The sequence below is a fragment of the Mus caroli genome, chromosome 17, assembly GCF_900094665.2.
Source record: "Mus caroli chromosome 17, CAROLI_EIJ_v1.1, whole genome shotgun sequence".
In the NCBI taxonomy this organism is placed as follows: domain Eukaryota; kingdom Metazoa; phylum Chordata; class Mammalia; order Rodentia; family Muridae; genus Mus; species Mus caroli.
In genome coordinates this window covers 8583692-8592184 of record NC_034586.1, presented here as the reverse complement: position 1 = coordinate 8592184, position 8493 = coordinate 8583692, and the positions used below count along the sequence as shown (strand labels likewise).

The 8493-nt window shown below is 46.9% G+C and overlaps 1 long non-coding RNA gene across 3 annotated transcripts in view; it reads right to left on the bottom strand.

The window, feature by feature from the left end:
• Positions 1–8493, bottom strand: part of LOC115029730 — a 24256-nt gene that overhangs the window by 10115 nt on the left and 5648 nt on the right. For 2 of the 3 annotated variants that reach the window (XR_003835284.1, XR_003835282.1), the window contains exons 1-2: positions 2065–2108; positions 1287–1609 (exon numbers count right to left, since the gene is read on the bottom strand). This is a non-coding gene — a long non-coding RNA (uncharacterized LOC115029730). Of the gene's footprint in view, positions 1–1286; positions 1610–2064; positions 2109–8493 lie in introns of those variants that run through there. The other variant, XR_003835283.1, reaches the window with a different exon arrangement.

Here is an 8493-nt window from a genome sequence, read left to right as displayed (position 1 = left end):
ACTTTGTAGACCAGGCTGTCCTCGAACTCAGAAATCCGCCTGCCTCTGCCTCCCAAGTGCTGGGATTAAAGGCGTGCGCCACCACGCCCGGCTCAAACCCTGCTGTTCTTAATGGTTTGACTCTGAAATGTCTTCCACAGCTTCCTGCTTTGCTCCCAGTTGTCAGTGCTGTTCCTAGAGGCCCAAAGCCTTTAGAAAGTGGGGCCTGTCTGGCTAAAGCAGGTGACACAAGGCAGGACTTTGGTGACACCAATCCTGGGATCCATCCTATCTCACTCTTTCTGGGTCTGATGTGACATGAGCCACCTCACTCCAGTCCCCTGTCTCTATGAACGAACCCCTCTACTTTGCCTTCCCTGCCATGACAGACTGAACCATGAGCTAAAATAAGCCATCCCTCCTTGTTTCTCTTCGGTATCTCAAATGAGTTGATGAGAAAAGCAAGTAATATTCCAGCTGTCATCTCGACCATAGACTTCCAGTTTCCCCGACTGTGAGAAATGTGCCATCCACTCATGGGAGTGTGTTGTGACAGCCCTAGAAATCTCTCATACAGCTACCATACATGGTCCCCATCCCCAAGTAGGTCCCAGGGCCCACTGGTATTCCCAGCTGATCCAGTGTCTTGCCCTGTGTTCCTTTTCCCATCTGTCACTTGACCTGTTTGGGACTTGTGTTGGTTTTCTGACTGTGACAAAATAACAGAAATTATTATATTAAAAACAGGAAATGCCAGACGGTGACGGCATATGCCTTATGTCCCAGCAGAGACAGGCAGATCTCCATGAGTTCAAGGCCAACCTGGTCTACAGAGCATGTTCCAGGACAGCCAGGGCTACACCAAGAAACCTTCCCTCGAAAAAACCAAACTAAAACAAACAAACAAACAAACAAACACCCCAAACCTGAAAAGGTTTCGTTGTAGAGGCTCTAGTCTGTGGCTGACTGGTCCTATTGCTCTGAGCATAGCACATGACAGCAGGTTTATGTGGTATAGGAAGCTCATAGTTAGAATATGAGGAAAAAAAGGTCTGTGATTTCATAACCCTCTTACAGGGTTTCATCCAATAACCTCCCATCTCCACCCCATTCCCTAAAGTCTTGGCCTCCCCCACAGCTCCAAACTAAGGGCTAAAGCTCTTACTCTGTCTCAGCCTTTGGGGAAATTCCAATCCCTAAGACAGCAGAAACTTTCCTGGCGATTTCCTGTTTCCTGTGCATGGCTTTGCAGACGCCTTTGATAGTAATTTACTCCCAGGCAAGGCAGTTCAGGGAGAGCCCTCTACCTGTTTCCACTGTAGGAGCCCCGGAGCCCTTAGGTCAGCACCTTGGGATTCACACCGTGCAGAGCTGGCTACAAATCAGGCTTCCTCGTCATAGAGTGCCCTCATCTCCTGAGGCCTCAGGGAATGTCCTGTGGGCAGGTTCCTCAGGGTACAGGCTGTTTCTCACATCAGGAAGCTGTGCTTGGGGACTTGGCCAGCTGGAAGACAAGATATCCACTCCCACGTCATGAGGCACATCAAATCCAAGCGTACTTGCTGTGTTGTGTGAACTCTCAGGCCAGGTCTAAAAGCACAATGGCTGTGCTTTCAGAGTCATCCAGGACCTGGGGAAAAAAACAGAAGCTAGTTTTCAAAAGGAAAAATGGGAGAGGGTAGGGAGCCACAGGAGGGAGGAATCTACATAATATACAATATAGATCTACAATAATATACAATATAGGAAAATGGCCTTTATGTAAAAGCACCATGTACAATGGGTGTACACCATGAGTCTTATTTTACTTGCTGAAGGGAACATGGTGTTTTCTGAAGCCTTTAGGGTTGATTGTAGCCTCTGGGACCTAGACCCAAAGAGATACTTGTAGCACCACTGTCCTGTAGGTACCAGAGTACACGCCAGCTTGTTTTGTGCTTGTTTGCCCTGTATCAGGACTGGAGTCCTTGTAGCACGTCCCTCCTGGTGGCGAGATGCCTGGCCCTGGGGTCCCATGGCTCTGCCAGCTCCTTAACACCCCCTCCCCCAGCCTCTGAGCACAGTCCCTCAAGATTTGAGCCTCACATTCTCAAAGAAGCTTGCCGATTTTCCTGTCTACCTCCCACGAATCTCTGTTAGGTCATTTCTCCTCTGGGAGTAACCGCAGAGCCTGGGATGGATGCACCCCTCCCCCTTCAGCTTCTCCTGTTTCTGTTGAAGTCTGAGCATTGCAGAACCCTTATCTAGGTGCTGGTTGCAACACCACCGGGCACCAGTCTTTGGTGTCTGATGACACTTTGGGCAGATGGTGAATTGAAAGTGAATGAGGGAGATGAAAAATCAGATAAAAACCTGCTGTACACGGGTCTAATCTGAAGTTAATGTGTTAGGAAAGACTCCCCTGCCTTCTGATCCTGAATCAATCCCCACAGAGGCCCTAGGAAACTAACGTGGACAGATGGCATTAGCCATATAGACACATGGCATCAGCCACATAGACATATGACATCAGCCATTTGGAGGAAAAATGTGTGTGGTTGGGCTGGTATCTCAGGCTAACGTCGCAGCCCTACCTTGTGGGGACGAAATCCCGACTCAGGTGCTTTGGGGAGGAGGACTGTGACATGCATTCACATGGCTTTCTCAGGGCTAAGGGGACCAGGGGACATGGGAGGGATGTGGGCAGTGCTCCTTTCTCCACTGGTGGGATGTTGGAATGTGGCTACTGTCTGTCAGCTTCCCCCCGGACAACTGATGAGCACACGCAAATATTAGCTTGCAGATAAGCCAATCTGGTTGGCAGGGCTGTGGTCCACGTGGAAGTGGCTTTGAAGTTGAGTAAGCAAAGCTAACCCAGTCAGATTTCGACCTGTTTTCTGAGAACAGGTTAAGACTGCCACATTCCCATGTGCGTGGCTCACTGTGGATGGTGCTGCATTCCTCCAGGTTCAGCATCCAGGCATGGGGTCAACTGGCCAGGTCAGCTGTCCTACATCACACTGACTGAGTCCAGCTGGCAAATGGAGGCTTCCTTGATTTTGTTCCCCTTAGAAAACCGTCCCACTGAGGCTGAGTCCTCAGAATGCAAGGTAGCCCGTGGCTTCCTGCTAAAGAGGCACAGATGCAGTGCCATCTTGAACAATGCAAAAAAGGCTTCAACTAAGGCAAATCTGAGCAAGGAGAGGAAGATACAATCACTATAATAAGAAAATATTCCCAGAGAATCCCAGGGGTGATGGAGCGTGCGTATAATCCCTGCATTGGCAATGGGAGACAGAAGGATCAGAGCTGGAAGCCAGACTGTGCCAAGACCAGCATGCCTGGTGCCCTGCAGAGCAGAGGCTGAAGCCTCTGGTTAGGGAGACAGCACGGCAGGGAGGGAGCCTAGCCTCTATGACTCTGGAGTTTGTGTAGGTTCCTTGCATATGGCTTGGAGCATCAACATCCCGCACACACCTAAGCTGCACCACTTAAATCTGAAGTCGATAATGGAGACTCAGGGTTAGCACACCCCAGTTGTACGCCGGGTCTCTGGCATGGAGAGAAACCTTGCTGAAGACAGCCTAAGGGAGCACAGGCATTGGGACCTACCAGCAGATCAGCTACAGGTGGACAGACCGATTCTGTCCCAAAGAAGGACATGTCCTGCTGTGTTGACACCCTAGACTTACCTGAAAACCCAACAGTGAGGATACATGCTAAAGGACTAGTATCTCTGGGGTCAATGTTGACTTCTCTCTTTTTTTAATTGGATATTCTCTTTATTTACATTTCAAGTGTTATCCCCTTTCTGGGTTTCCTTCCTCCCTGGGTTATCCCCATCCAATCCTCCTTCCCCCTGCTTTTGTGAGGGTGTTCCTCCACCCACCCACTCCCTCCCTCTTCTTTCCTGCCCTCGATTCCCCTACACTGCAGCATCTATTGAGCCTTCACAGGATCAAGGACCTCTCCTCCCATTGATGCATGATGAGGCCATCCTCTGCAACATATGCAGCTGGAGCCATGTGTACTCCTTTGTTGATGGCTTAGTTCCTGGGATCTCTTGGGGGACTGGTTGGTTGATATTGTTGTTCTTCCTGTGGGGTTGCAATCCCCTTCAACTCCTTCGGTCCTTTCTCTAACTCCTCTATTGGGGATCCTGTGCTCAGACCAGCGGTTGGTTGCGAGCATCCGTCGAGCATCTGTCTCTGTATATGTCAGGCTCTGACAGAGCCTCTCAGGAGACAGCCATATCAGGCTCCTTTCAGCATGCACTTCTTGGCATCCACAATAGTGTCTGGGTTTGGTAACTGTATATATAGGATGAATCCCCAGGTGGGACAGTCTCTGGGTGGCCTTTCCTTCAGTCTCTGCTCTACACTTTATCTCCATATTTGCTCCTGTGAGTATTTTGTTCTCCTTCTAAGAAGGACTGAAGCACCCACACTTTGGTCTTCCTTCTTGAGGTTCATGTGGTCTGTGAATTGTATCTTGGTTATTTGGAGATTTTGGACTAATATCCACTTCTCAGTGAGTGCATACCATGTGTGTTCTTTTGTGATTGGGTTACCTCACTCAAGGTGATATTTTCTAGTTCTATTCATTTGCCTAAGAATTTCATGAATTCATCATTTTAATAGCTGAGTAGAACTCCATTGTGTAAATGTACCACATTTTCTGTATCCATTCCTCTGTTGAGGAGCATCTGGGTTCTTTCCAGCTTTTGACTATTATAAACAAGGCTGCTATGAACATAGTGGAGTATGTGTCCTTATTACCAGTTGGAGCATCTTCTGGATATATGCCCGGGAGTGGTATGTATAGCTGGGTCCTCAGGTAGTACTATGTCTAATTTTCTGAGGAACCAAACTGATTTCCAGAGTGGTTGTAGCAGCTTGCAATCCTACCAGCAATGGAGGAGTGTTCCTCTTTCTCCACATCCTCACCAGCATCTGCTGTCACCTGAGTTTTTGATCTTAGCCATTCTGACTGGTGTGAGGTGGAATCTCAGGGTTGTTTTGATTTGCATTTTCCTGATGACTAAGGATGTTGAACATTTCTTTAGGTGCTTCTCAGCCCTTCGGTATTCCTCAGTTGAAAATTCTTTGTTTAGCTCTGTACCCCATTTTTTAATAGGATTATTTGATTTTCTGGAGTCCAGCTTCTTGAGTTCTTTGTATACGTTGGAAATTAGTCCCCTATCAGATTTAGGATTGGTAAAGATTCTTTCCCAATCTGTTGGTGGCCTTTTTGTCTTATTGACAGTGTCTTTTGCCTTACAGAAGCTTTGCAATTTTATGAGGTCCCATTAGTCGATTCTCAATCTTACAGCACAAACCATTGCTGTTCTGTTCAGGAATTTGTCCCCTGTGCCCATGTGTTTGAGCCTCTTCTCCACTTTCTCCTCTATAAGTTTCAGTGGAGGTCCTTGATCCACTTGGACTTGAGCGAGAAAGGTCTTCTCACACCCTCTGCTTATTGTTTAACAGGCTGTCATTGCAGTGGGAATGCTGAGCTTCTTGTGCATCTTAGATAAGGATCCCTTAGCAGATAGATGACCTGAAAGCACTGCCTCCCTTCCTACAGCCTTGTTAGTCTTCCCTTTGAGGACCAGAATTTTATGTCAGTTCTTTGACATCTGTTGTAAATATTCTTTTCAATATATACATTCTCCTATGTGCGGCCACTGGGACCCCAAAAGATGGCTTCCTGCTGGCTCTGTGCTATTGGTAGAATTCCAGTCAGTGTGCTGAACAGACTAGGGGGACTGTTTTGACAGCCACAGACCCTGCTCCTGCTGGCTGTGGCCAGGGGGCTCTGCTTCCTCATGGAAGCTCTATAAGCAGAGCTGTGTCACTTTGCTGTTGATCTGGCTTCCTGGAACTTGTTTGTCACCTGCATAGAAACAGGGGATTGTGCAAGAGAAGCATACATGCAGACCAGGACAAACACCAGAGTAGCCACAGCCCCAACCTTCCCTAAGGTCAGAAATCACCAGGGATACTGTCTGTAGCCCTTTGCCCTGCACGAGGACAACGAAGGCATGCAGTGTCTGAGGGCTGTGATCCAGCTTATTAACCAGAGGATAGCAGGTAGAGGGGCCTGAGGTTCCTTAAGGAGGAGGAAAGGGGTGGAGGGTATTGTGCTGTATATATGACAACACCAAGCCCTTGTTCCTTTTCTGTCTGTCTGGTTGGTGCTGGGAACAAGCTGAGTCCCAGTCCACAGTGAGCACAGGCTCCATCACTGACTTTTCCCATTGGCATGGATGTTATCCCCATGCATTTTCTTAAGAATTCAATAGCCAGTAGGGTCTAACTTAAGAGTTACTGTGTCCATTTTATAGACAAGGAAAGTGAGGCCCTGTAGGATTTAATGGCTTCCATTTGTGGGCAACTCTGAGCATTCCAGGGTGCCGCAACTCAGAAAGCTCAAGTGGTCAAGATAGGACCACCAGTCCCGACCTGTAAGAAGTTCTCTGCAGACTGGCTCTGGGACTGAAACTTACGGTGCAGACTGCTCTCAGACCCTCAGTTCTCTGAGTCTCATGAAGACTCAGAAAACAACTAACAAACATTCTGATGCAAGCAGGCTTCCTACTTCCATGACCAGGAAGTTCCCCTTTCTGCCTGAGCTCCTGAGGACACAGGCTGTGTCTGTGCAGGAACTAAAGTGGACTCTGGTGCCACAGACCACCCCAGTCGGATACGGGGGTCCCTGGAATGAGGGTCCTGGAAGTCTAGGTGGGTAAGGATCCAGCAGTGACGAACAGAAACAAACACAGAGGCAGTTTGAATCTGAGTGTATTTTGCAGCTCTCAAGCAGGGGTTTTTATACATTAAAAAAAAACCCAAATAGCGGGGTGGTGGTGGCGCACGCCTTTAATCCCAGTACTCGGGAGGCAGAGGCAGGCGAATTTCTGAGTTCAAGGCCAGCCTGGTCTACAGAGTGAGTTCCAGGACAGCCAGGGCTACACAGAGAAACCCTGTCTCGAAAAAGCCAAAAAAAAAAAAAAACAAAAACAAAAAACAAAAAAAACAAAAACAAACAAACAAAAAAACCCAAATATTACAACTCTTAGAAGATGTGTTTAGTGAAGCAATCACAAATACCATCATTATCATTTGGCATAGTGAAGCACAAAAATCAAGCAAATATTACAACTCTGAAAAGACGTATTCAGTGAATCACAGACGGAACAGGTGACATCATGATTACTAGAAATCATCCAAGTGTTACAGCTCTGAAAGGATGTATTCAGTGGGGCAGTCATCCAAGGCTAGGGGCAGATTTCCAAGAGCAGGTTAATTGATCTTATGATCAATTATTGTTTAACATTTAATACCTGATTTTTTAATAAATAGTCAATGCATAAATTTAAACTATTTTAATTCTTTTATTTAAGGCTTTCTTTACCATATACCAAAGCCCACTTCCAATGACACATATGCAGCCATATGAAATTTTTTTGTTGGGAAGGTTTTTATCTATCATACTACTACTATATAATTTTGTAAATAATTTATAAAGTAAAGCATTGGTTTCCCCAGAGATAAGGTCCTGTTAATAACCCCATCTCAAGGGATGGTTTCTTTTTTTTTTTTTTTTTTTGGTTTTTCGAGACAGGGTTTCTCTGTGTAGCCCAGCTGTCCTGGAACTCACTCTGTAGACCAGGCTGGCCTCCAACTCAGAGATCCGCCTGCTTCTGCCTCCCAAGTGCTGGGATTAAAGGCATGCGCCACCACGCCCGGCAAGGGATGGTTTCTTACCCATTATTCTTGCTTAAGATCTTGGCCTAGGCTACCAGAAACATGTAAATAAGAAAAGGAATAAGAGAAAACAAAACAGAAAAATTGCAATGAAAACTACGGCTCAATATTTTGTCCTGGCCAAGAGTTCCACAACCAGCTCCAGGAGGCCTCCTTTTGAAAATTTCGCCTCAATCTGTGGAACTTGTCACACAGATTCTACTGGGGTTGGTGTGGAAATCTGGAGCTTGGATGAGAGGCCTGCACTGTGCCATGATCTAGTCCCCTCGAGTTTTCAGTGGGGGACTTTTAGCATTTACTGACCAGTACATAAGTTCTTCCATAGCGACTGTGGATGGGAGGTGTTTGGGGGTCCTCTCTCTGCCATTCATTCACTAGGGAGCCACAAAGCTGCCTACCTGAGAGACCCTTCTTTTGTGACTTGTCTATGGGGGTGAGAACCAGAACCTGAGAAAGAGACAGAGAAGGAAGGCAAGTGCTTGTGTGTGATAACTCATCAGGGCACCAGCAACTCCCTGCCCCCACTTAAGTTGCTTTATTTTCTAGTCTGGGATCCTTCAGGCCACCCTTTGCTCCATGAATTAAGTGTTCTTTTTTTTTAATTTTTAATATCTTTATTACATATTTTCCTCAATTACATTTCCAATGCTATCCCAAAAGTCCCCCATAGCGCCCCCCCACTTCCCTACCCACCCATTCCCATTCTTTTGGCCCTGGCATTCCCCTATATTGGGGCATATAAAGTTTGCAAGTCCAATGGGCCTCT